This window comes from Hyperolius riggenbachi, chromosome 6, assembly GCF_040937935.1.
Source record: "Hyperolius riggenbachi isolate aHypRig1 chromosome 6, aHypRig1.pri, whole genome shotgun sequence".
NCBI lineage: Eukaryota > Metazoa > Chordata > Amphibia > Anura > Hyperoliidae > Hyperolius > Hyperolius riggenbachi.
Genome location: NC_090651.1, coordinates 209,109,073 through 209,136,924, shown reverse-complemented (window position 1 = coordinate 209,136,924; position 27,852 = coordinate 209,109,073). Strand labels below are relative to the sequence as shown.

The following is a 27,852-nucleotide window of genomic DNA, read 5'->3' as shown; positions in this document are numbered from 1 at the left end:
ACGCGCGTGAGGCAGGGCTGCGGCCATTAGCCCTGCCTGAATGCGGAAGTAATCCCTAGCTGCACGGAGGGGATTTAGGAGGTAAGGGACCCCCATTTAGCCGCGCGACACGTGCCCCTGCTGAATATAAGCACTTTAGCTTTATTCTCGCTTCAGTGTCTCTTTAAGACTTTGCTCACACAAAAAAACACTCTCCCAGAGCTGACTGCAGAGGAGCAATGGACAAGTCACGTACATGAAAAAAGGATACCCGGAAATTTGGGCCCTTAGAAACAGCCAACAGTAGAATATCAGTAAATTTACTGATATTCTACACTTGCAGTGCAAATGACAGTAGTAAAATATTGGTAATAGATGCCAATACTTTACTACAGCTAAACCTAACCCTATTCTCACAATGAATCTTCCAACTACCGATGCCTAACCTTGTTTCCCTCCTCCCATGGCTAACCTTAAAGGGAACCAAGTGCATTTTTAAAACTGACTGGATATGGTTAAGAGTTCTGCCTCTGACGCAGGAGACCAGGGTTCGAATCTTGGCTCTGCCTGTTCAGTGAGCCAGAACCTATTCAGTAGGAGACCTTGAGCTAAACTGCCTGTAGAGCGAGTCCTAGTGGCTACAGCTCTGGTGCTTTTAGTCCGCCAGGAGAAAAGTTTGATATAAATGTTATTTGTCTTGTCTTAAGTTCTAGGGAGCGCAATAGCACATAAAAAATGCATACTAACAATGTAGCTCATTAATAAGAAAAAAAACTTCCATTTTACCTAATCTTTTTACATTTAAATGCGGACCTACACTCAGACCTTCCTCTCTGATCTACAACATACGCAACAACATGATAACCTTTTAAAGAAAAAGATTTCTTTGTTACAGCTGATACAAGTCTTGTAACACATTTGCAGTTTGTCTACTTACTGCTTTCATGGAAGCAGACATATTTTTAACATCCTTTTTTTTTTTTTTTTTACCAATTAGCTCTCTGCTGTGGCAGGAGCTGACACAGCTGAAGAGATTAAATTACACATTGTGATAAGTCACAGATGGGGGAATTAGACAGGCTAAACTCTCTAAATACATACAGGGTGCAGTTCTCTATTTTCCTTCTATCCTGTGCAAGAGTTCAGGACCACTTTAAGAGTTAAGTAAAGGCTCTATTCTTTTACTTCCTCTTATTGGCAGGGCCTCTAGAAGTTGCAGGCAGAGAGTGGGGTAGAGATAAGCTTAGAACAGTTAAGAGAAGTCATACATGTTGAACTTTACACCCTGACGCTGGCTAAGGTCAGAAGAAGGGGACGTTTCGACCATGGCAGCTTCTATAGCTACTTGCAAAGGTGCAAGAAGGAGATATGGAACAGTTAATGATAGCCACTATTTAAAGCATCTATAAAAGTGAGTATTACCAGCACAGGACTAACAAAGGGCTAATATCGTGTTTGAGGGAGGGCAACTTAGGGCCCCGGTGCAGTCGCAACCTCTGCATCCCCTATTGCTACGCTACTGGGGCTACTGTACACATGCCTGATTATACCAGCCAGGGGCACCAGCAGGGTACAAGCAAGCCAAGTCCCTGCTTGGGGCTTTCTTTTAGAAGGAGGCCTCTCCATCCTGGGCTGGCTGCCTTGTGCCCCCTCTGTGTCACCTCGTCTCCCCTCCCTCCCTGTGCTCTGTGGCCCCCTTTTGCAATAACTCACATGGCCCGAACTTCACCCCTCTCCTGCCAGCGGCTTGCCATCCCATCACCGTGGTTTCTTCCGGCCGGCGCCTCTCATGATGTCAAAGGCGCCAGCCGGAAGTAACCATGGTGACCGGAGCTGTAGCCAGCAGGAGGGTGATGAGGGTCGGCACAAGATTGGGGCCATGTGAGTTATTGCAGAAGGGGGCCACAGAGCACAGTGTGGGAGAGGGGACGAGGTGACACGAGGAGGGGCACAAGATGTGACACAGTGGGGAGCAAGAGGTCACACGGGGAAAAGAGGTGACACAGAGGAGGACAAAAGCCAGAGAGAAGGGGAACAGAGGAGATGAGGTGACATAGCGGGGGACAAGAGGTGACACGGGGGAACAGAGGTGACACAGAGGGGTGCAAGAGGTTGCACAGGGGGAAAGAGGTGAAAATAGCCGACACAAGGGAACAATAGGTGACACAGGTAACAAAGGTGACACAGAGAGGGACAAAAAGTGACAGAGAGGAGGACAAGAGATGACATGGGGAGGCAAAACAGGTACAGGGGGACATGAGGTGACACAGACAGGGACAAAATAGGCACAGGGGAACAGAGGTGACACAGTCAAACAAAATAGGCACAGGGCGACATGAGGTGACACAGAGGGGGACAAAAGAGACATTGGAACAGAGGTAACACAGGGGGAACAGAGATGACACATGACAGGAGGACAAAAGAGGTACAAAGGGAACAGAGGTAGCACAGAGGTGACAGTGTTCCGACTTAAGAACAGGTTCAGGTATGGACCTAAAATCCCTATCTCATTTGTTAACCAGGGACTACCTGTATTTTGTTACTCACTCACGTTATTAGTAATAGGTGTGTCTTGCTAGTACGAGTATGAAATATTTTAGATTTTTGGTCTATATTGACATGATAGCATCATGTACGTGGCTCTGCCCACATCATGTCATGGCGATGATCATTGTTCCCTGCTCTCTTTGGTGAGAAGCACAAATGATGTGCCGCTTGGAGCCACAAAAACCTTAGCTGCAACCCTGATCCCCGCCAGGGCACTATCTATACAAAGTTTGTATATTTTCCCAGTGTCTGCGTGGATTTCCTCTGGGCACTCTGATTTCCTCCCACACACCAAAAGCATGTAGATAAGCTAATTGGTTTCCCCCTAAAATTGGTTCTTGACTATGATGGTCACATGACAATGATAGGGACCCCATTGAGGGACAGTTAAGTGACAAGACTACATATTCTGTAAAGCACTGCGTAAGATGAGGGTGCTATATAAATACTAAAAAATAATTATTAAGATTGGGAGTACCTGATCCCCTTGACTTGAGTCAGATGAAGCCCTTCTGATTTGTCTGATCGCCTGGCCCCATCAAGTCCTTAATCAATTCGGCTCCTGTTTTACAGTGGCTGTCAATGCCTCTAACGTCACAGATTTGGAACCTCAGCTACATTCATTTTCTGGTAACCCACTGGATCAGACATCTAAATTATGAATTATACGACAGAAAAACAAGATAGGTATTGGGATCAGCTATCCTCTGTAATGACAGATATCTCAACTGCTGCCAACACTATCAAAAAAGTGCTAGTCAGTCACCACTTCCACAGCCTCACCCAACACATAGATTTTCCATCTTTACTTGGGATCACAATCTGTGCACCAGCAAGCTGAGAGCAGGTTAACAGACAACCGGGGCACATACGCATACAATAAACTTGCTCGTCATCACGTGTCTATGCAGGGACACAGCCTGAAAAGAACAGTTCTTCAAAATACCTTTTTTTTTTTAAATCATTTGCTCTATGCAAAATTTCTATGGTAGCACCCAGGGACATTTTCAATGCTGTGCATACTCGGAACAGGAGTAAGCCTAAACTTATTTTCTATAATTTATTTATGAAAGGCGAACATAGGGCATTAGATATGATAGAAGAAAATGAAAAAAATAACAAACAATATAGCCCACAGTAAATTTAAGGTAATAACATGAAAGATTGTACTTATGTTTCTGGCTGTTCCAGTCTTTGGGATTACCGTGGATGTTGTGGTCCTTTCAATTCACTGGAATTATATTCTTGCTTTAAACTTCAAGAGACTCACTCTGTCCAGTTCTACATGCTTGACATGTTCAATTGGAAGACCCATTGGCAAGAGCAAATAACTCTTTTAAATACTCCAGACTGTTAGGGAGGGGTTTCTAGTCTGAGGATAGGAGGTGACCTCTCAGCATTCATTGATTCAATTAGGCATTGAGATGCAGTGTCAAATATTTGTGTTATTTCCACTAAGCTACAAATAAGACATTTTATGTTAATGGGACCATTCTCTACTCATGTTCCTGCGCAATCAGATAGGAAATATTGAAATATCTTTTTGGATTCCTGAGAAATTGTTATTTATTTTTACACCACTTGCCATATTTGTCCGTATTCTTCGTACCATAAGATGCACCTAGCTTTAGAGGACAAACACCAGCATCTTGTTGATCTTCTCCCCTAAACTTTTATGTCCCCCTTGTACCTCATGTTCCCTAGTGTGCCCCTCTGCCCCCTTGTGCACCTCTGTGCCCCCCCCCCTTGTACCTTTTCTGTCCTCCTGGTGTTGTCCTCTGTCCCCTCATGTCCTCTTCTGTCCACTTGTCCCCTCCTCTCTCCCCTTGTGTCCTCCTCTGTCCCCTTTCCTCCTCTTTCTCCCTGTCTCTTCTACTGTCTCTATGTGTCCTCCTCTGTCCCCCTGTGTTCACCTCCTGTGTCTTTCTCCGTCCCTTTGTGCCCTGCTCATATGTCCTCCTTTGTCCCTATGTGTCCTCTTGCTGTGTCCTAAAACATGGATTCCACAATTAGGTCTCTTCCCCCGCATCGCAAATAGCGATTGCGAATGGCGATTGCCAATTGTGCACCTTACGTGCATTGGGCAGGCTGTGATCTTTAAACAGTGAGAGTGGAGGATGGAGGCTTTTAACATGGCTGCTGCTATGTATTGTCTTTTCAACGTAGTAGACTGAGGGTGGCATTGGGCAGTTTGAATTTCCTTAATGCTGAGTAGAGTTGTCTCGAACCTCCGATTTTAGGTTCGTGAACCTCAAACGCAAACTTCTGCAAAAGTTCGAGTTCACGTGAACTTCGCGAACCACCATAGACGTCAATGGGCAGGCGAACTTTCAAAACTATAAACACAAATTCTGCCCACTAATGTGATGTAAAAGGTGTTTCAAGGGGTCTAACACCTGGAGGGGGGCTTGGCGGAGTGGGGTACACTCCAAAAGTCTCAGGGGGAATTCCGGATTTGACGCACAGCAGAGTTTAAGAGCAGAAATCACATTGCATTGCTAAATTGGAGGCCTAAAGTGCTTTAAAATTCAGGAATCCTGGACCCTGTTGGTGGTGGCGGAGAAGGCAGTCAAGTGGCCTGCAGGCTGAGATGCTGTGTGGGGACTGACTTAGTCTTGGGGCAGGCAGTAGCTCTCCGGGATCCATGCCTCATTCATTTTGATAAATCACCTTTTGAGAAAGTAATTGCGGCCTGGTATCTTCCACTGTGGTATCCCAATCGCCACAAATTTTTGGAAGGCCTCAGAGTCCACCAGCCGGTATGGTAACAGCTGGCGAGATAACAGTTCCGCCAAGCCAGCTCTTAGACGCCGGGCAAGGGTGTGACTGGCAGGCTTCTTCTGCTCAAAGATTTCCTTCAGCTGGCTGCTGCTGTGGGCAGAGGAGCAGGAACCGCTCAAGGTGAGAAGCGGAGTGGAGGAGGGTGGCTGTGAAGGTGCAAGGGATAAAGCGGCTGAAGATGCTGCACCTGAAGGAGGAAGAGGAGATGGAGGGTGGTTTTGCTTTTGTGTGCTGCTTTTCATCAGGTGGTCATTGCACTGCAGTTTGTGCTTTTTCGTCATGTGCCTGCGTAAGGCAGTTGTCCCTACGTGGGTCTTGGTCTTTCCACGGCTCAATTTTTGATGGCAGAGAGTACAGATGGCATTGATCTCATCTGAGGCAGACACACAAAAAAATGTCCACACGGCTGAGCCCTGGGATGATGGCACTTTGGTGGTGGCGTCAGAAGCTGACGTTGAAGGGCATGTTGGCTGGCTGTCCATAGGTGGAGATACATTCCGCCAGACACTGCCACCAGCTGTTTCTGACAACGAGCTCCCCCTGCTTCTTTCAGCAACTCGTCTCCTTCTACTCCTCTCTGACTCCCCCTCTGAACTGTCCCCCTGTTCATCTCCTATGTTGGGAACCCACATGACATCCATGACAGTATCATCATAATGATCATCATAATCATACTCCACAGCTTCGCTTGTATCAGACACCTCCAAAACTGCACCAACAGCAGGTACTTCATCCTCCTCCTCACACCCTATGTCCATAGTGACGTCTAACTCAGACATATGAGGTGGTGTAATTTGTTTAGCACCTTCATCTTGTTGTAACAATAATGGCTGTGAATCAGTTACTTCCCCACCAAATAACTTCTGCGAAGTGTCAAATACAGTGGATGTGGTGCTTGTAGTAGCGCTGGTGGCTGCGGAAGATGAGGTTTTCTGTGTTAAATAGTCAAGTACATCCTGACAATCTTGGGAGTTGATAGCATGTGCCTTCTGAGCACTGTACTTTGGTCCAGGGTTGCAGGTGCAGTAAAAGGTATGCAGTGACTACTGGTAGAACAATGTGCAGTCACACAGGTGCAGTAAAGTAGCTTTGCGCGCACTAGCGGCAAAAAACGGCTTTTCACTCCGGCGCTAACACTTAGCACCGGTTAGTAAATCAAGCCCAATGTGTATAACAATGGTATAACTGGTATAACAATGTGCAGTCACACAGACAGGTGCAGTAAAAGGTATGCAGTGACTGCTGGTAGAACAATGTGCAGTCACATAGACAGGTGCAGTAAAAGGTATGCAGTGACTGCTGGTAGAACAATGTGCAGTCACACACGTGCAGTAAAAGGTATGCAGTCACTGCTGGTAGAACAATGTGCAGTCACACAGACAGGTGCAGTAAAAGGTATGCAGTGACTGCTGGTAGAACAATGTGCAGTCACACAGGTGCAGTAAAAGGTATGCAGTGACTGCTGGAAGAACAATGTGCAGTCACACAGGTGCAGTAAAAGGTATGCAGTGACTGCTGGTAGAACAATGTGCAGCTGTCACACAGGTGCAGTAAAAGGTATGCAGTGACTGCTGGTAGAACAATGTGCAGTCACGCAGGTGCAGTGAAAATGGATGCACTGACTGCTGGTATATAATACAATGTGCAGTCACAGGTGCAGTTAACAGGTATACACAGACTGGTATAACAATGTGTATAAAAATGGTATAACTGGTATAACAATGTGCAGTAACACAGATAGGTGCAGTAAAAGGTATGCAGTGACTGCTGGTAGAACAATGTGCAGTCACACAGACAGGTGCAGTAAAAGGTATGCAGTGACTGCTGGTAGAACAATGTACAGTCACACAGGTGCAGTAGAAGGTATGCAGTGACTGCTGGTAGAACAATGTGCAGCTGTCACACAGGTGCAGTAAAAGGTATGCAGTGACTGCTGGAAGAACAATGTGCAGCTGTCAGACAGGTGCAGTAAAAGGTATGCAGTGACTGCTGGTAGAACAATGTGCAGTCACGCAGGTGCAGTGAAAATGGATGCACTGACTGCTGGTATATAATACAATGTGCGGTCACAGGTGCAGTTAACAGGTATGCACGTACTGGTATAACAATGTGTATAGCAATAGTATAACTGGTATAACAATGTGCAGTCACACAGACAGGTGCAGTAAAAGGTATGCAGTGACTGCTGGTAGAACAATGTGCAGTCACACAGACAGGTGCAGTAAAAGGTATGCAGTGACTGCTGGTAGAACAATGTGCAGTCACACAGGTGCAGTAAAAGGTATGCAGCGACTGCTGGTATATAATACAATGTGCGGTCACAGGTGCAGTTACAGGTATGCACGGACTGGTATTACACAATACAATGTGCAACTGTCACACACAAAGGTCCAGTGAAAATTAATGCACTGACTGCTGGTATATAATACAATGTGCGGTCACAGGTGCAGTTACAGGTATGCACAGACTGGTATTACACAATACAATGTGCAGTTGTCACACACACAGGTCCAGTGAAAATGAATGCACTGACTGCTGGTATATATTACAATGTGCAGTCATAGGTGCAGTTACAGGTATGCACGGACTGGTATTACACAATACAATGTGCAGCTTTCACACACACAGGTCCTGTGCCAATGAAAGTTATACACTGAATGTGCTGGGCCTAGCACAGTATAGAAATTAGCAAGGGCCAGCTGCAACACACAGGGCTGTATAATGCAATGTCAGTGGCACACACACACACACACACACAAAACACTTCACAAGAACATTAACTCTGAAAAAAGCTCTTTTTGTGGTGCTTTTCAACAACAAATATCAGCTAGGAGCAAGCTACAAGAGCCTAACTAAGCTTTCCCTATCTCTGCAGCAGGTTCCTCTCCTTTCTCTCACTACAGCAGCAGACAGAATGAGATCATGGCTGACGCTGCTGCCTTATATAAGGGGGGGGGGGGGGGAGGGGGGTTCCAGGAGGTAGTGCAGCCTGATTGGCTGCCATGTGTCTGCTGACTGTGCTGTAGAGGGTCAAAGTTTAGCCCAATGATGTAGTATAGGGGGCATTTCGAACTCGCATAGAGTTCGTGTTCGCGAACCGGCAATGCTCGCGCAAATAAGTTTGTGTGCGAACCGTTCGAGACAACTCTAATGCTGAAAGCCAGAGGAGAGAGGCTCCCGACATGGCTGAAGCTGAGTGGTGCGCAGCCCTGTCAGTCATGGCTGCCCACTAAGTGACTGGCTCTGACGGTCTTGCTGGCAGGTCCACAGCGCCGTCATTGAGCCAATTACTGAACTTTCTGTTACTACAGCCTCCACCGCTCTCAATGTTTAAAGATCACAGCCTTCCCGGTGCAGGTAAGGCGATTTTTAAAACGGTACGCTATTTGCAATGTGGCGGGAGCATCCTAATTTTACCATCTGGAGCAAAAGACACACTGACTTCCTCCCCAGCAATTTTGAGGGAGAAACAGTGTGTCTAATGGTCCGAAAAATATGGTAATTTAACAATTATATAACCAGTACATTTTACAATAATTTATCTGTTAAGCATTTATTGGTAATTTTTTTTTAAACGATATTACTCTGAAAGTATGAATGGCTAATTCTAAAGTATTCTGTCTGAAGTGCCTGGCTGAATCTGCATACATGACAGAAGCATGTCACTTATTTAGGCTGCTTGATGTTGACGACGCCATGAGCTAGTCCCGTGTGTGTAAAGGACACTGTTGGTTGTAAGGGCAGATGCTGGGAAAATGAAGCCCCATCCCTGGCTGCCATAAGCTCTGCCCACTGCCACTGGGAAGCCCCACCCACCAATGTGGGAAGCCCCTCCCCTATCTGGGACACTTTGGAGTAAAGAGGTGCTATACAGGAATCCTAGTGTAACCATCCCCGCAGCTGTGTGCCGGGAGGTGGGTGAAGGTCACGTCACTGCAAGGCAAGGGGGTTGGAGGAAGATCCCTAACCACTTGTAGGGCAAGACCCCTTTTTTACATTTGAGCACCCACTTAAAGTGAACCAGAGATGAAGCACCCTCATGTAGTTTACCATATATATCAGTGGGAACATTAGAGAAAACACCTACTCTGCTTTCTGTTTCATTCTTCACTGCTCAGCCTGCATCTTATCAGCCCTGATAAAATCCCCAACTGAGCATTCAGTCTGGCTTTGCTCAGGAATCATTATAGCTGAGTCTGTCTTCTTTGATGTCTTTTCAAGCCCAAGCCTGCCCCCTTGTGGCTCTGCTATAATGACTCAGCTATGATGATTCCTGAGCAAAGCCAGACTGAATGCTCAGTCAGGGATTTTATCAGGTCTGATAAGATTCAGGCTGAACAGTGAAGAATGAAATAGAGGACAGGGTAGGTGTTTTCTCTAATGTTCCCACTGATATATATGGTAAAATACACGAAGGTGCTTCGTCTCTGGTTCACTTTAAGAAACCTACTGCACGGCCCTGACTCTAAGCGCTTATTTTCATATGTTAAAATGAAACTCTGTGCTGCTCAGGGTGAGTGAGGAACGTGCTGCCAACGCTGCGCACCACTGAGAGGGAGGGATCAGAGGATCAACAGGGGCCGTTACCATTGCCACTAGAGATGGGCTGTCATTGCAGAGCAGGTTGAGGGAGGAATGGATTGCCACTGCTACGCACCAGAGGGAGGGAGGGAGGGATCAGCGGATCACTGGGGGCCATTGCCGCGGTCACTGTAAACAGGCTGGTGCAGGGGCATTGACACTGATAGTGCTTTTCACTGGTCTTCCTGGGGCAAGCTGCTTTTATTCGCTGATGGGCTTCTCTGCATGTGGTGGTAATGTGGTTTCACAATTGTTTTTATGTTTGTACCTATGTGGGAGCACACTCTGTTTATAGCTGCTATTTATGCATATATCACTTTTTCAGTTGTTATCCACTGAGTATAACTGGTTTCTAATTATGTGCATTGACTGCACTTAGCACTTGATTATTATTATTTCAGCTGCCCTAATGTGTTATTGGTTGACATTTATTAATTGGTGAATTTGGCTGGTAAATACAGATTGTTGAGTCTGGTGTAGAGATGGCCCGAACTGTTCGCCAGCGAACGCTTCCCGGTGAATTTTGGTGGTTCGCGTTCACAGAGAACCGCAAACTTTTCCGGAAGTTCAATTCGCCCCCATAGTGCATCATTAGGGTCAACTTTGACCCTCTACTACATCACAGTCAGCAGGCACATTGTAGCCAATCAGGCTACACTCCCTCCTGGAGCCACTCCCCCCCCCCTTATAAAAGGCAGGCAGCATCAGGCATTGGACTCACTTGTGTGCCTGCAGTAATTAGAGAAGGGAAAGCTTATTTAGGCTCTTGTAGGCTTCTTAGCTTGCTCCTTGCTGATTCTTATTAGTAAAAAAGCACCCCCCCCCCCCCCCCCCCCAACGGCTCTTTTGAGAGCTAATCTTGTTCTTGTGATTTATTTTGTGTGTGTGTGTGTCCCACAGATACTTGTGTTGCATAAACACCCTTGGTAATTCCTACTGTGTGTGCCACTGCAAGGCCCAGCACATTCAGTGACTACCTGTGTGTGTGACAGGTGTACATTGTAATACCCATCACTGCATATACCTACCTGTTGTGTTCAGTGCACCCACCTACCTACGTGAGTGCACGCAGTGTGATATACCACTCCGTGCATACCTGTTAACTGCACCTGTGTGACTGCACATTGTATTAGTCAAGTCAGTGCATACCTTTCACTTCATCCCCCCCAATATGGACAAAACAAAAGGCAAAGGCAGGCCACCTGGCAGGTCTGTTCGAGGTCGCGCTGTTGTGATTTCCTGCGGCCCTTGACAAAAGTACGGTGTTCAGAAGAAGGCACGTGCCATCAACCCCCAATATTGTCAGGACGTAGTTGACTATTTAACACAGAATACCTCATCTTTCTCAGCTTCCGCACGGAAGCGTGGCATATCTTCCGCCTCCTGCTCTGATTCTGGCACCCCACTTAACACTCAGTCGGCCGCCACCACCAAAGTGCCATCACCCCAGGGCTCAGCAGTGTGGACATTGTTTTGTGTGTCTGCCTCAGATGAGAGCAATGCCATCTGTACTCTCTGCCCCCGAAAATTGAGCAGTGGAAAGACCAAGACCCGCGTAGGGACAACTACCTTACGAAGGCACATGATTACAAAGCACAGACTAATAATTTTTCTGGTGCGTGTACATGCCTGCCTATTTTTTCTGGCTGCACTGCAGCTGCAACAACAAAACAAAAGGCATGTACATGTGCCAATTCCCCTTCATGATCATTACCTTGCCGCGGTGAAAGGGCTTGCGTATCACAATGAAACAATGACCATTGGCTATATGAGCGTGTCGGGGGAGGGCACACCCACGATAATAAGGTCATTGCTTCATTGTGGACAGACCAAATTTGATCAGCTGGACAGTCACTGTTCTGTCATTCAGCTACCTCAGCCCGGCGACCATATGGGCTGGAAAGCCGCCATCACCTGCACTCTCCTCATGGTGCGCACCAGTCCAGCACGGCCGTCACTACACAAAAAGCTGTTTGCGGTGCGTTACACAGTGAGTTTGGTGTGTCAGTGGAAAACAGTACTCTAATTACACTCCCTGATTGATGTATACACATGCAAGATGTTTTAAAGCACTTTAGGCCTGTAATTTAGCATTCAATGGGATTTCTGCCCTTAAAACGCTGCTTTGCGTCAAATCCAGATTTTTCCCCGGGACTTTTGGTGGCTATCCCACTCATCTATGCAAAAACTCATATGTTAGACCCCTTGAAACGTTTTTTCTATCACTTTTGTGGCCAGCATAAGTGTTTCTAGTTTTCAAAGTTCACCTCCCCATTGAAGTCTATTGCGGTTCGCGGAAGTTCGTGCGACCCGAACTTTTGCAGAAGTTCGCGAACCCGGTTCGCAAACCAAAAATTGGAGGTTTGGGCCATCTCTATTGATCACTGATCAGTACAGCTGATGTTTTCCCCTTATTCAAGAAGGGGACAAAAAATCACAGCCAGGAAACAATAGACCTGTGAGCTTAACATCAGTTGTGTGTAAATTGTTTGAAGGTATCCTAAGGGATGCTATACAAAATGATGTAGTACACAATCATCTTATTTCAATTCGACAGCTTGGTTTTACTAAAGACAGGTCCTGTCTCACCAACATGCTCAGCTTTTATAAAGTGGTGAATGAAAATTTAGATCTTGGGAAAGCTATAGATGTAGTGTACTTGGACTTTGCAAAGGCTTTTGACATTGTTCTCCACAATAGCCTAGTGCAGAAGCTGAGGATACAGGGACTAAAATGTGTGTTTGTGAATAGAGAACTGGTTAAAGGATAGAACATAAAGAGTGGTGGTAAACGGAACATACTCAAAATGGGAAACTGTCAGCAGTGGGGTACTGCAGGGGCCAGTGCTTGGTCCAATTCTTTTCAATGTATTTATTAATGATTTAGTAGATGGAAAACAGAGTACTGTAGCCATCTTTTCAGATGATACAAAATTATGCAGAATTATCAACAATAAGACGGATAGTGACATATTATAACAAGACCTTGACAACATGGCCATATGGGCAGGCACGTGGCAGATGAAATTTACTGTTGATAAATGTAAAGTCATGCACCTGGGACGTACCAATGATAAATCATCAAATAAAATAAATGGCATACAGCTGGGAACATCAGACTAGTTACATAGTTATTTGGGTTGAAAAAAGACATACGTCCATCGAGTTCAACCAGAGAACAAAGTACAACACCAGCCTGTGCCCTCTCATATCCCTGTTGATCCAGAGGAAGGCAAAAAACTCTTACAAGGCATGGTCCAATTAGCCCCAAAATGGAAAAAATTCCTTCCCGACTCCAGATGGCAATCAGATAAAATCCCTGGATTAACATCACTGGGCATTACCTAGTAAATGTAGCCATGGATGTCTTTCAACGCAAAGAAAGCATCTAAGCCCCCTTTAAATGAAGGTATAGAATTTGCCATAACTACTTTCTGTGGCAATGCATTCCACATCTTAATCACTCTTACTGTAAAGAACCCTTTCCTAAATAAATGGCTAAAACATTTTTGAGAAGGCCTAGGGACAAAAAGTTCATCCGCCAAGCTTTTATATTGCCCTCTGTTGTATTTATACATGTTAATTAGATCCCCTCTAAGGTGTCTTTTCTCTAGACTAAATAAACCCAGTTTATCTAACCTTTCTTGGTAAGTGAGATTCCTTGTATCAATTTTGTTGCTTGTCTCTGCACCTGCTCTAAAACTGCAATATCTTTCCTGTAATGTGGTGCCCAGAATTGAATTCCATATTCCAGATGTGGCCTTACTAGAGAGTTAAACAGGGGCAATATTATGCTAGCATCTCAAGTTTTTATTTCCCTTTTAATGCATCCCAAAATGTTATTAGCTTTAGCTGCAGCAGCTTGGCATTGAATACGATTATTTAAATTGTTGTTGATGAGTACTCGTAAGTCCTTCTCCAAGTTTGATGTCCCCAACTGTATCCCATTTATTTTGTATGGTGCTTACATTGGTATTTGGTAAGTCCAAAATGCATGAATTTACATATTTCAACATTGAATTTCATCTGCCATTTATGTGCCCATATAGCCATCCTATCCAGATCATGTTGCAATATGTCACTATCTTTCTGAGAGTTAATGATTCTGCACAATTTTGTATCATCTGCAAATATAGCAACATTGCTTTCTACTGCATCTACTAGGTCATTAATAAATAAATTGAAGAGCACTGGACCCAGTACAGACCCATGTGGGACCCCACTGCTATCAGTCACCCATTTTGAGTATGATCCACTGACTAGGAGAAGGACTTAGGAATACTAGTTGATAACAAGTTAGGTAATCGCATACAATGCCAAGCAGCGGTAGCTAAAGCAAATACAATTCTGGCATGCATAAAAAGGGTAATAATATCTTGAGATGCTAGTATTCTACTCCCTCTGTATAAATCACTTGTGAGGCCACATCTGGAGTATGGGATACAGTTTGGGCACCACACTAAAGAAAGTACTTTGTACTTTGTACAGGTACAAAGACAGGCAACTCAATTCATCAGAGGGATGGAAGAGCTCACTTACGAAGAAAGGTTGGACAAACTGGGCTTATTTAGCTTGGACAAACGGTGACTGAGAGGTGCCCTTGTTAACATGTATAAATACATCAGAGAGAGGGCAATACAAAAGCTTGGCAGATTAGCTTTTTGTTCCTCTGGTTGTACAGCGGACAAGGGGACATGATTTGCATATGGAGAGAAAAGGTTTTTGCCATTTATTAGAAAGGGGTCCTCAATAGAGATGTAGCGAACATAGAATTTTCTGTTCACGAATGGCGAACGTGAATTTCCCCAAAAATTTGTGAACCGGCTGTTCGCAGTGGGCTCTATAGACTTATATGGCAGGCGAATGGGCGCCTACTTTAACAGTTAATAGCAAAGCCCCCTTATATGCTAGAAACGCCAAATTTGCAGGGTACAGTGGGTTGCAAAAGTATTCGGCCCCCTTGAAGTTTTCCACATTTTGTCACATTACTGCCACAAACATGCATCAATTTTATTGGAATTCCACGTGAAAGACCAATACAAAGTGGTGTACATGTGAGAAGTGGATCGAAAATCATACATCATTCAAAACATTTTTTTTACAAATAAATTACTGCAAAGTGGGGTGTGCGTAATTATTCGGCCCTCTGGGTCAATACTTTGTAGAACCACCTTTTGCTGCAATAACAGCTGCCAGTCTTTTAGGGTAAGTCTCTACCAGCTTTGCACATCTAGAGAATGAAATCCTTGCCCATTCTTCTTTGCAAAACAGCTCCAGCTCAGTCAGATTAGATGGACAGTGTTTGTGAACAGCAGTTTTCAGATCTTGCCACAGATTCTCGATTGGATTTAGATCTGGACTTTGACTGGGCCATTCTAACACATAGATATGTTTTGTTTTAAACCATTCCATTGTTGCCCTGGCTTTATGTTTAGGGTCATTGTCCTGCTGGAAGGTGAACCTCCGCCCCAGTCTCAAGTCTTTTGCAGTCTCCAAGAGGTTTTCTTCCAAGTTTGCCCTGTATTTGGCTCCATCCATCTTCCCATCAACTCTGACCAGCTTCCCTGTCCCTGCTGAAGAGATGCACCCCCCGAGCAAGATGCTGCCACCACCATATTTGACAGTGGGGATGGTGTGTTCAGAGTGATGTGCAGTGTTAGTTTTCTGCCACACATAGCGTTTTGCATTTTGGGCAAAAAGTTCCATTTTGGTCTCATCTGACCAGAGCACCTTCTTCCACATGGTTGCTGTGTCCCCCACATGGCTTGTGGCAAACTGCAAACGGGACTTCTTATGCTTTCTGTTAACAATGCCTTTCTTCTTCCCACTCTTCCATAAAGGCCAACTTTGTACAGTGCATGACTAATAGTTGTCCTATGGACAGAGTCTCCCACCTGAGCTGTAGATCTCTGCAGCTCGTCCAGAGTCACCATGGGCCTCTTGACTGCATTTCTGATCAGCGCTCTCCTTGTTTGGCCTGTTAGTTTAGGTGGATGGCCTTGTCTTGGTAGGTTTACAGTTGTGCCATAATCCTTCCAATTCTGCAGGGATGCTCGGATGTGCCTCATCCACGAATTCGGAAATCCGCGTGGTTGCAAAAAAAAATCCGCATACGGCACCGCCGCATGCGGATTTTCGTCCGCGTCCACGCAACCACGCGGATTTTTTCCCGTGAATGGCGTAATCACGCGCGGATTCACGCCCGGAGGCGGATTTTCTTTTAACGTTAATAACAAAGCCCCCATACATGCTACAGTCCCCCAAATAGCATGGATTATCGAGGTGATAAGGGGCAACATAACTTCAACATAAAAAATTCCCCCCAAAAATTTTTTTCTAGAGAAAATGGATTTTAAAGTGAAATCAACACTTTAAATGGGGCTATTAATTGGTAATAAGTGGTTTTAAAAAGGGATATACGCGTTAAGCAGTCAAAGAGGTGAAGGCGAGTTCCAATGACACTTGGCGGCGAAGGTACCGCTGGAGGAGGATGAGTGGCTGATGGCAAAAAGGCTCCAGAGAGGTTTTTGTAATTTTTTTTTTTTTTTGCAGCAGCAGCAATTAGCAATGACATCGCAGCAGAGTTGTCAGTGGACACGGGCAGTGTGAACGCAGAGTGCAGTGGTGGTAGCGACTGAGTCAGGAGAAGGACTATGCGGGCGGTCAGTTCAGCAGCACAGAAGGACCACGGCAACATACTGGTGGTAGTAGTAGCAGCACAGCGTCATAGTGCTGGCCAAAAAATTAAATGCACCCGGTGACCCGGGCAGTGTGAACGCAGAGTGTAGTAGCGACTGAGTCAGGAGGACAAAGCGGGCGGTCAGTTCAGCAGCAGCAGCACAGTAGTAGTAGCACAGCGTCATAGTGCTGGCCAAAAAATTAAATGCACCCGGCGACCCGGGCAGTGTGAACGCAGAGTGTAGTAGCGACTGAGTCAGGAGGACAAAGCGGGCGGTCAGTTCAGCAGCAGCAGCACAGTAGTAGTAGCACAGCGTCATAGTGCTGGCCAAAAAATTAAATGCACCCGGCGACCCGGGCAGTGTGAACGCAGAGTGTAGTAGCGACTGAGTCAGGAGGACAAAGCGGGCGGTCAGTTCAGCAGCAGCAGCACAGTAGTAGTAGCACAGCGTCATAGTGCTGGCCAAAAAATTAAATGCACCCGGCGACCCGGGCAGTGTGAACGCAGAGTGTAGTAGCGACTGAGTCAGGAGGACAAAGTAGGCGGTCAGTTCAGCAGCAGCAGCACAGTAGTAGTAGCACAGCGTCATAGTGCTGGCCAAAAAATTAAATGCACCCGGCGACCCGGGCAGTGTGAACGCAGAGTGTAGTAGCGACTGAGTCAGGAGGACAAAGCGGGCGGTCAGTTCAGCAGCAGCAGCACAGTAGTAGTAGCACAGCGTCATAGTGCTGGCCAAAAAATTAAATGCACCCGGCGACCCGGGCAGTGTGAACGCAGAGTGTAGTAGCGACTGAGTCAGGAGGACAAAGCGGGCGGTCAGTTCAGCAGCAGCAGCACAGTAGTAGTAGCACAGCGTCATAGTGCTGGCCAAAAAATTAAATGCACCCGGCGACCCGGGCAGTGTGAACGCAGAGTGTAGTAGCGACTGAGTCAGGAGGACAAAGCGGGCGGTCAGTTCAGCAGCAGCAGCACAGTAGTAGTAGCACAGCGTCATAGTGCTGGCCAAAAAATTAAATGCACCCGGCGACCCGGGCAGTGTGAACGCAGAGTGTAGTAGCGACTGAGTCAGGAGGACAAAGCGGGCGGTCAGTTCAGCAGCAGCAGCACAGTAGTAGTAGCACAGCGTCATAGTGCTGGCCAAAAAATTAAATGCACCCGGCGACCCGGGCAGTGTGAACGCAGAGTGTAGTAGCGACTGAGTCAGGAGGACAAAGCGGGCGGTCAGTTCAGCAGCAGCAGCACAGTAGTAGTAGCACAGCGTCATAGTGCTGGCCAAAAAATTAAATGCACCCGGCGACCCGGGCAGTGTGAACGCAGAGTGTAGTAGCGACTGAGTCAGGAGGACAAAGCGGGCGGTCAGTTCAGCAGCAGCAGCACAGTAGTAGTAGCACAGCGTCATAGTGCTGGCCAAAAAATTAAATGCACCCGGCGACCCGGGCAGTGTGAACGCAGAGTGTAGTAGCGACTGAGTCAGGAGGACAAAGCGGGCGGTCAGTTCAGCAGCTCAGAAGGAGGACCATGGCAACTTACTGGTAGTAGTACCATAACACCAAAAAATTAACCAAGGTAGGCACTAGGCAGGTAGTAAATGTCTTTATAAAGGCAGGCATAGTTAACAACAGCACATGCAGCAGCCACTTCATGTCCCCCTGTGTCCGACAATAGGGGCCAGGAACTCACCTTCCACCCAAGCCTGGTTGATTTTCAGGAAGGTGAGTTTGTCCACAGAGGCGTGGGAGAGCCGAGAGCGCTTCTCTGTGACCACGCCACCGGCCGCACTAAAGCATCTCTCTGAGAGGACACTGGAAGGAGGGCAGGATAGGAGTTCCAGGGCGTACTGGGAAAGCTCGCTCCAGATGTCCAGTCTCTTGACCCAGTACTCCAAGGGGTCCACGGGGCTGTCGGTGTCATTGAGCCCGCTGGATGACCCCATATAGTCAGACACCATGGTGGTCAGTCGTTGCTTGTGCTGGTTGGTGGTGGATGCTGTGGCGGGCACCTCTGTTCTGGGCTGCTGCACTGCATACAGGCTCTTGCTTAGGCTCTTCAGGTCTCCGGGGCGCCAGTTGCTGCTGCTGCTGCTGGTGGTTGTTGTTGTGCTGCTAGTGGCAATGGCAGGCACCTCTTGCTGGCTTGGCAGAGCAGTTACAGTGGGGGTGGAATGCTGGGGGAATGCTTCCAGTAGTCTGCGCACAAGGGCCTCCTTCAACTCCCTTGTGCGTTGCTCGGTGGTGGATGGCGTCATTAAGTCTCCCAGCTTCCCCTTCAGACGGGGATCAAGCATCAAGGTAATCCAGATGTCCTCCCTTGAACGCATCTGGATCACCCGGGGGTCCCTGCGAAGGCAGCGCAACATGTGCACAGCCATGGGAAACAAGTGGGCCCTGCCAGCAAGATCTTCCTCGTCCTCGCCATTGTCCCATAACGCATGCCTGTCCTCTTCCTGTGCCATGTCGTTGTCCTCCTCAAACCGCCATCCACGTACAACGCCTGCTGCACTCTGCTGTTCCTCCTCCTCCTCATTCAGGTTAGGGACCTCCAACTCTTCCACTACCTGCTGTGAGCCCTCCTCTGAGCTGGACTGTGCTGCCATCTGCTCCTGTTCTTCCAACTGCCTCAGGGCTTCATCCTCACGCTCAATTAAATTGTCCATTGCCTGCTCCAGTAGACAAACCAAGGGCACCCACTGGCACACAGAGGCTCGCTCCTCACTGACCATCTTGGTTGCCTCCAGGAAGGGACTCAGCACCAGGCATACTTGCTGCATCAGTGTCCACTGAGTGGCAGTAATCATGGGGACTTGCTGGTTGCTGGGGACACTTGGGTCTAGCATGTAGGCCCTAAGAGCCAGCCTGTGCTGACACAGCCGCTCCAACATGGCCAGAGTCGAATTCCAGCGAACTGGCATGTCGATGATCATCCGGTGTTGTGGCCTTCCATACTGCTGCTGTAAGGTGGACAAGAGTGCAGAGGCAGTGGCTGACAGGCGGAAAAAGCGTACCACCGCCCGGGCATCCTGCAGCAGCTCGCTCATCCCCTGGTAGGTGCGCAAGAAGCGCTGCACCACAAGATTGAGCACGTGGGCCAAGCAGGGGATGTGCTGGAGGTTTCCCTGCTACACTGCTGCCACCAGGTTGGCCCCGTTATCGGCTGCCACATACCCCACTTCCAGGCCTCTGGGGGTCAGCCACCTCCGCTCCTGCTTCCTGAGGGCGGCCAGGACGTTGGTGGCCGTAAGCCTCTCCTTCCCCAGGGTCACCAATTTTAAAAGGGCTTGGCAGTGCCGAGGCTTGGCGCTGCTGCTGCCGAGGCGGGCTTGCTTTCCGGGTGCTGAGGGAGTGTCGTGACAGGACCCTTCTGCATCCCCCCTGATCCCGCGTGGTGGCACCACTAGCTGGGCTGATGTGCTCTTGTCCTCCCTCCCTTCCATCAGTGTCACCCAGTGGGCCGTAAAGGACAGGTAGCGACCTGTCCCAAATCTGCTACTCCACGAGTCCATGGTCACGTGGACCCGCTTGCCCACAGAGTAGTCCAAGGAACGGGCCACGTTTTCCACCGCAAACTTGTGGAGTGCTGGGATCGCGCTCCTGCTGAAATAGTGGCGACTGGGGACTTGCCACTCGGGGATGCCAAATTGGAGCAGCGTCCGCATGGCGCTCCCCTCCTGCACCAGGGAGTAGGGAAGCAGCTGTGATGCCATGGCCCGGGCCAGCAAGCCATTTAGTTTGCGGATCCGCCTGTGGCTTGGAGGCAGAGGCTTGGTCAGACCCTGAAAGGTGTCGCTCAGCAGGGTCTGACGACGCTGGGATGCAGGGGAGACAGAGGAGAGAGACGAACACTGGCTGCCAGCCTCAATGTCTGTGTCCTGAGCAGCCGAGGTGGAAGAGCGCTTGCGTGCAGGGCCGGATTTGTACTCTTTACCGCCCAAGGCCACTGTCAGCAGTCGCCCCCCCCCCCCTTAGTATAGGCAGCGAGATGACCTCTCCCCCCTTCCCCCCAGTATAGGGAGCCTGATGACCCCTCCTCTGCAGTATAGGTAGCCTGATGACCCCTTAGTATAGGTAGCCAGATGATCCCTCCCCCGCAGTATAGGTAGCCTGATGACCCCCCAGTATAGGTAGCCAGATGACTCTTTTATTCCTTCCTTTTCCCACCCCCCTTTCAGTATAGGTTGCCAGCTCGCCTTCACACCGCAGCAGCCATCAGTGTCACTCATTTTTCCGCTAATCTCCAGTGCAGAAGCTTCCTCTTCCTTTCCATCTCCAATGCTGCCCAAGTCCATAGCCACCGGCCACAATACAAACGTGCACAGAGAGCAAGGTGGCCGCTGCACAGGCAGCTAGCAGCAGAGTACCGCAGTCAGGCGCTCACCTGCTCTCCCTGCATTGCACCATTTGCATGCTTGCAAATGCTGCACAAATTTAGCCTGCTGCTTTGGTGCCCTTGCTCCTGTGGTGCCCTAGGCCATGGCCTATGTGGCCTTGGCCTAAATCCGGCCCTGCTTGCGTGCTACTACTGCTGCTGCTGTGGGGGACTCACGACCCTGAGGGAGGGAGGATGCTGCTGCGCTGGTGGGCCTTCTGCTCTCAGGAACCCCTGCCAGCAGTGCCTGCTTCCTCTTAAAGTCCGCATACTCGCGGCAGTGGCGGCTTCTCAGGTGGCCCTGGAGAGATGAGGTACCCATCTTGCTCAGACTTTTCCCACGGCTCAATCTTTTGCTGCATAACCTGCACACCGCATACCTTTTGTCATCAGTACATTCCTCAAAGCAATCCCACACTGGTGACTTTAATTTACTGCGGCCCCCACTAGCAGAGGGTGCAGCGGAGCAATGTGTGGTAGTAGTTGCCGGGGGTTGCATGGTGGTGGTGCCGGCTGAAGCAGTGTCCTGTCTACTTCCTCCACGCCCACTGCTGCCGATGCCCCTGCCCCTGCCTGACATATGGCGATATCCTTGCCTAGGCCGAGGTGACTCGTCATCCTGCTCTGACCATTCTTCCACGGACTCAGCAGGCTGCACATAGTTAGGGTCCACAACGTCATCATCAGCAGCATCATCATAATCCAGCTCTTCCTCTGACTCCCCCGCCTCCTCTTCTGTCCCTACATCCCCAGACACAGACCCCTCTTCTTCATCACCAGAACTCAACAACGCTTGTGATTGTGGCCCGATCTCAATCTCTGCCACATCAGTCCTCAGTAAGTCCTGTGCTTCTTGCATCAGCAGGTTCCCAGATGCCAGACTGAGGGACAGAACGCTGTCATCCTGGGAGGGCTGCTGACCAGTGGGTGCTGGGGTGGATGTCACAACAAGCGTGGGATGTTGGCTGCTGCTGCTACTGCTTGGAGTGGTACTCACAGTAGAGGTCTGCGAGGAAGTCATGATGTCCATGAGTACGTCAGGTTCCATTTGCTCAACCACCACACGGGGACCAGAAACTTTAAAATATTTGGACAATGGCGTCCGCTGACTCGGCCCAGGCTTTGCTGCCCCCTTTTCTGCTGCATCACGACCACGTACAGCTGGGCGTCCTCTCCCTGGACGTGGAGCAGTCCCAGAAGTGGCTGAGGCAATTGAACTCCCTTTCCTCTCACCCCGCGAAACCCTGCCAGACATGTTGCTAGTAATGAATCACTGGATGCAGTGGGCACAGTACAAGGTCACTGAAGGATGCAGTGGGCACAGCACAAGGTCACTGAAGGATGCAGTGGCCACAGTACAAGGTCACTGAAGGATGCAGTGGGCACAGCAGTGGGCACTGGATATACAACTAGGTCACTGAAGGATGCAGTGGCCACAGTACAAGGTCACTGAAGGATGCAGTGGGCACAGCAGTGGGCACTGGATATACAACTAGGTCACTGAAGGATGCAGTGGCCACAGTACAAGGTCACTGAAGGATGCAGTGGGCACAGTACAAGGTCACTGAAGGATGCAGTGGCCACAGTACAAGGTCACTGAAGGATGCAGTGGGCACAGCAGTGGGCACTGGATATACAACTAGGTCACTGAAGGATGCAGTGGCCACAGTACAAGGTCACTGAAGGATGCAGTGGGCACAGCAGTGGGCACTGGATATACAACTAGGTCACTGAAGGATGCAGTGGGCACAGTACAAGGTCACTGAAGGATGCAGTGGGCACAGTACAAGGTCACTGAAGGATGCAGTGGCCACAGTACAAGGTCACTGAAGGATGCAGTGGGCACAGTACAAGGTCACTGAAGGATGCAGTGGGCACAGTACAAGGTCACTGAAGGATGCAGTGGGCACAGCAGTGGGCACTGGATATACAACTAGGTCACTGAAGGATGCAGTGGCCACAGTACAAGGTCACTGAAGGATGCAGTGGGCACAGCAGTGGGCACTGGATATACAACTAGGTCACTGAAGGATGCAGTGGGCACAGTACAAGGTCACTGAAGGATGCAGTGGGCACAGTACAAGGTCACTGAAGGATGCAGTGGGCACAGTACAAGGTCACTGAAGGATGCAGTGGGCACAGCAGTGGGCACTGGATATACAACTAGGTCACTGAAGGATGCAGTGGCCACAGTACAAGGTCACTGAAGGATGCAGTGGGCACAGCATTGGGCACTGGATATACAACTAGGTCACTGAAGGATGCAGTGGGCACAGTACAAGGTCACTGAAGGATGCAGTGGGCACAGTACAAGGTCACTGAAGGATGCAGTGGGCACAGTACAAGGTCACTGAAGGATGCAGTGGGCACAGCAGTGGGCACTGGATATACAACTAGGTCACTGAAGGATGCAGTGGCCACAGTACAAGGTCACTGAAGGATGCAGTGGGCACAGCAGTGGGCACTGGATATACAACTAGGTCACTGAAGGATGCAGTGGGCACAGTACAAGGTCACTGAAGGATGCAGTGGGCACAGTACAAGGTCACTGAAGGATGCAGTGGGCACAGTACAAGGTCACTGAAGGATGCAGTGGGCACAGCAGTGGGCACTGGATATACAACTAGGTCACTGAAGGATGCAGTGGCCACAGTACAAGGTCACTGAAGGATGCAGTGGGCACAGCAGTGGGCACTGGATATACAACTAGGTCACTGAAGGATGCAGTGGGCACAGTACAAGGTCACTGAAGGATGCAGTGGGCACAGCAGTGGGCACTGGATATACAACTAGGTCACTGAAGGATGCAGTGGGCACACAAGGATGTCACACTGTGTAATGAGATGCTCATATGCCAGCGAGCGAGCAGTGGGCACTGGGCACGGCACAAGGTCACTGACAGAATGAATGAACAGCGCTGGCAGAGAGTGGCGGCGCCGGCGGTGTGACTGGCTGCCTGCAATTAGTACAAGTGTATAACTGTCACTGGAATATACAAGTGAACACTGAAGCTGCACTAACCTGCCTGCCTGCACTCTACACACAGATAATCCCCACTCCCACTACACTGCAGCACTGAACCTGCCTGCACAGCACTACACACAGTTAAATAATCACTAGACTCCCACACTCCCACTACACTACACTGACTACAACTAACTACAGCAATCACTCACTGACTAGCTAACTGTGTACAGTATAAGAGCAGTGTTAGCAAAAAAAAACGCTTTGTTTTTAACACAATAAATGCACTTGCTCAAACAACAATGGCCTGGAGATAATCCTCTCAGCACCACAGTCTAGTAGCAAGGACAGAGCTTTTCCATCATGGCCGCTGCTTTATATTCAGGAGGGGAGGGCATAGCTCCCCTCCTGTGATTGGTTGCTAGGGCCTGGCTGGGGCACTCTGATTGGCCTGCAATGTGTCACTTCCGCATAGTTTGACGCATTTCCGCAAACCACGACAGCCCCGGGTTTCACGAGCGTGAATGCGGATTTCTGTCCGCATTCACGCGAAGCCGAAGTAGATTTTCGTGGTTGAAAATCTATTCACGGATTTTCGTGTCCGAGGCGGAATGCGTCAAAATGGTCGTGAATCCACGCGTAAGCGTGATCACGATCTGGCGGTGAGCACCACTGCAATTCTGAATGATCGCTTGAACAGTGCTCCTTGGGATTTTCAACGTTTTGGAAATCTTTTTGTAGCCTAAGCCTGCTTTAAATTTCTCAATAACTTGATTCCTGACCTGTCATGGACCTGTCTTGTATGTTCTTTGGACTTCACGGGGTGGTTGCTCCCAATATTCTCTTAGACAACCTCTGAGGCCCTCACAGAGCAGCTGTATTTGTACTGACATTAGATTACACACAGGTGCACTCTATTTAGTCATTAGCACTCATCAGGCAATGTCTATAGGCAACTGACTGCACTCAGATCAAAGGGGGCCGAATAATTATGCACACACCACTTTGCAGTTATTTATTTGTAAAACATGTTTGGAATCATGTATGATTTTCATTCCACTTCTCACGTGTACACCACTTTGTGTTGGTCTTTCATGTGGAATTCCAATAAAATTGATTCATGTTTGTGGCAGTAATGTGACAAAATGTGGAAAACTTCAAGGGGGCCGAATACTTTTGCAAGCCACTGTATGTGAATAGGGACAGTGAGTGCAAGAGGAAAAAATTGAATTTAAAGATTTATAGGAAAAAAGTATACATTTAAATGCGGTAAATGACAAATAATGTAGCAAACCTAACAGTAGTGTAAATATACATATATCAAATGAAAGAGCAATTAATTTCATGATGGGTTTTCCAGTACGCACTGCATACGGACCCCCTGGGGCCGCAACGCTTTGGCCAGGGATCGCTATAGAGCCGCAATATGGCTGTATAAAGATCCCTGGTAACTTTTCCTATTTTTTTTTTAAATTTTTATGTTCAGAGTGTGGGAAATTGAAAAAAAAATGACGTGGGGTCCCCCCTCCCGAGCCTATTTAACCCCTTGTCCCCCATGCAGGCTGGGATAGCCAGAATGCGGAGCCCCGGCTGAGTGGCGCTTCGCACCCTGAGCTATACCAGCCCGCATGGTTCATGGTATGGGGGGGGCTTCCGGGGGGAGGCACGGCCAAACCTTTCCCCGCCCCCAGCCATTGTCCCATCCATGGAGAAAACCACGACTGACACGACAGAGCCAGTTACCGGGGCTGATTGTGGAAGAACTGTGAACAGCCCCTTAAAATTGTATGGGCAGTGAGTTCACATGCAAAATTACTGATCACTGTGAACAGGGCCTCAATGTTGGTGGACTAGTTCTGCACATATACATGAAACCAAGCCTAACCTTTTATCAGTAGGTTAACACAAGCATCCCATAGATGCCTTCATATCATCATATCTTGAAAGTCTAAAAACAGGATGTGTCATCATTGCATTAGCCATGTTTTCCTCCAGTGTTATGGCTTAGCTTCTGTATGGTCAGCAAGCCACTGCCTATTTACAGTATCACAATGAAAGGAAGCTGCTCTAAACAGGTCACTTTACAATCTGCCTTCATTGTATATTGTTCTGTTTTCCTAAACATCCTCCTATGCCATAAATTACTATACCAGAATTGGACTTTTCAAAGCAGAACTAGCCTTTCATTGTTTTTTCTTTTTCTTTTTTTTCCTTCTTCTCTTCTGATTGCCAGCAAACAGCAAAGCACTGTGACCAATGTATCCCTATGGGATCATTCTCACGGCAGCATTTGCAGTTTGCATGTACCGCAAACTCACTGTATGCAGCATTTTGGGGGCAATTGCATTGTGATTCTCATTCTATTGAATGTGAAATGCAAATCACAGTGAAAAATAAAAATCAATTGTGATTGCGATTTGCGATCCAAGTGTGGACTAGCCCTTAAAGTCCTTTTGATTGCTATTTAGGTAGTAATATGTAACTACCTCCCCTGTGTGATCCAGGCAAACCTTTTTTGTACATCAGATGGGAGCAATCATTGGTGAATTTTCATGGTTTTCTATATTTCATTCCAGGACCTTCCTATCTTTATATTTAGATATTTCTCATATTTATTTAAATGTTTAAGGTCATGTTGGAAAGTTCATCTTCCATTGAGTTTTAATCTTCTGAAAAATGGTTTTGCATTCTCCTCAAATCTATTTGGTCTAATGAAGAATTCAGAGTGGATGATATGATGTTGAGCTACCTTCAGGCCTTGATGCAACAAAGCAGCCTGAAATCTTATGTTTCCACCACATTATTTTGCAGTTGCTACCAGGTTCTTCTTCTGAAATGCTTTCTTTGCTTTCAGGCCTGGTCCGCCCATGATGCCAAGTGAGGCGACTTCCTCGGGCGGCAGAAGTCTGGGGGCAGCACCAGGCAGAAACAGGAAGTGAAGAGAGTGCCTGGCCAACCTATACTGGGGGCAACTGTACCTGGCTAACCTGGACTGGGGGCAACTGTACCTAGCTACCAACACTGGGGGCACCTATAATTGGCTACCTACCTATACTGAGGGTGTTTTTTGGGTGCTCACCAATGTGCGGTGCAAATTGGGTGTTGTGCGATCATTTCAATTGGGGGGGGGGGGGGGCACATCCTCACAAGTTTGCCTCAGGCAGCAAAAAGTCTAGAACCAGCCCTGTTTGCTTTTTGCCAAAGTGTCTTTTAATACTGTAGTCAAATAACTACCTTTGTTGCATCTGTCTTAAGCACCTTATTGAATGAGTCTTGGTTTTTAAAAGCAAACATTAATATTGCAAGAAGGAAGAGGAAAGAAAGTCACTGCTCCCATAAAAGCCCTTTATTTCGGAATGGGTATATACAAAAACAGTGGTGGAGGGTTGAAAAAGTGCCTGACAGCTGTTTCAAGAAGTAGTTGCTTCTTCAGAGGCAGTAAACACAGTGAGCAAAAAAACACCACCTTATATACAGAGAAAGAAGCCATTACACTTACCGAGTCCGGCTGATCGGCATGGAAAGCATAACTGTCTCCTCCAATTCTGGAAAGTAACTTCTCTGGGCTACCCAATTGTGTCAGCGAGCCAGGGGGTCACTTACAAAGCCTCTCTCCAAATATATGGACCATGTGTTGATGCCGTTTCTCAAGGTTGTCACCACCCACCTGGCTGACACCTTCAACATCCTGAACAGACCAGAAGAATCTTGGGGAGAATACCCATTTGGCATGTATTGATATGGCCAATTTGTATACATGCATTCCCCAAAAATGTGGTACTAAAGTGGTGAGTGATATCAACCAAGGCAAGGATGATGTGTGGGTTAACTACATATGTGAATGTTTGTTCTTTGTGATTTCTCACAATGCTTTTTCGTTTCAAAGAGTTTTATTGGAATAAATGCAAAGAATTAACAATCAAAAATTGCAATGTGTATCCCACTCATCGGAAGTCATAA

General features: G+C 47.9%; 1 long non-coding RNA gene across 1 annotated transcript in view; it reads left to right on the top strand.

Moving 5' to 3' along the window:
• LOC137522640 (uncharacterized) overlaps window positions 1-26,962 on the top strand; it is a 61,811-nt gene extending 34,849 nt beyond the window's left edge. Inside the window, exon 3 of the long non-coding RNA XR_011022371.1 lies at window positions 26,747-26,962. This is a non-coding gene — a long non-coding RNA (uncharacterized lncRNA). The remainder of the gene's footprint in view (window positions 1-26,746) is intronic.
• Window positions 26,963-27,852: the final 890 nt, after the last annotated feature.